The sequence below is a fragment of the Myotis brandtii genome, unplaced genomic scaffold (assembly GCF_000412655.1).
Source record: "Myotis brandtii unplaced genomic scaffold, ASM41265v1 scaffold303, whole genome shotgun sequence".
NCBI lineage: Eukaryota > Metazoa > Chordata > Mammalia > Chiroptera > Vespertilionidae > Myotis > Myotis brandtii.
In genome coordinates this window covers 3,722,423-3,723,266 of record NW_005361573.1, presented here as the reverse complement: position 1 = coordinate 3,723,266, position 844 = coordinate 3,722,423, and the positions used below count along the sequence as shown (strand labels likewise).

The following is an 844-nucleotide window of genomic DNA, read 5'->3' as shown; positions in this document are numbered from 1 at the left end:
TATGGCTGGCGCCGTGTTTAATAGCTTTCATTCAAGGCTCTGGAAATGCTCTGGGAAGACGGGACGCCAGCGCTGTCACTCACGTTTGTCATCCAGACAGAGACACGAGTGAAAGGGGAACGGGCTTTCCTAACGCTGCAGGGCAGCTCACCGCAAGGGCCGGGCGGGGGCCCTGCGCTGCCACGTCTTCTCCCAGGACAGGAACGCGCAGATTTACTTTCTGATCTAAGAAAAATAATCCTTTTCTTTCTTAGGACACTTAAGCCTGCCCAGGAAATAATGAATAAAATAAAAAAAGATGGAATTTTAAAACAGACACGAACTGGGAAACCTAGAGAATATAACAATCAAAGCCCGACTCTCGTCAATCAGCATTCATTCGGTGGCTTTTCTTGGGACCAAACCCACAAAGCTCAGTATTTTAGGAGGATCGTCTATAAACATGTATCCATTCAGCCACCAGCAATGGGAAAAAGCGGAAGAAAGGTCGAGCGCAAGCTGTTGGCTCCGGACACCACTAGCTCGGGCTGGGCCGGGGCCCGCCTGCCCCGTCACTCCCAAAGAGCCTCTAGTGCAGCGGTTCTCAACCTGTGGGTCACGACCCCTTGGGCGGCCGAACGACCCTTTCACAGGGGTCGCCTAAGTCCATCCTGCATATCAGATATTTACATGACGATTCATCACAGTAGCAACATTGCAGTTATGAAGTAGCAACGAAAATAATGTTATGGTTGGGTCACAACATGAGGAACTGTATTTAAAGGGCCAGCCCTAACCAGTTTGGCTCAGTGGATAGAGTTATGGACTATGGACTCAAGGGTCCTGGGTTCAATTCTGGTCAAAG

General features: G+C 49.9%; 1 protein-coding gene across 2 annotated transcripts in view; it reads right to left on the bottom strand.

Annotated features, from left to right (window-relative positions):
- Positions 1 to 844, bottom strand: part of NF2 (neurofibromin 2 (merlin)) — a 65,025-nt gene that overhangs the window by 32,414 nt on the left and 31,767 nt on the right. The window lies entirely within an intron of this gene.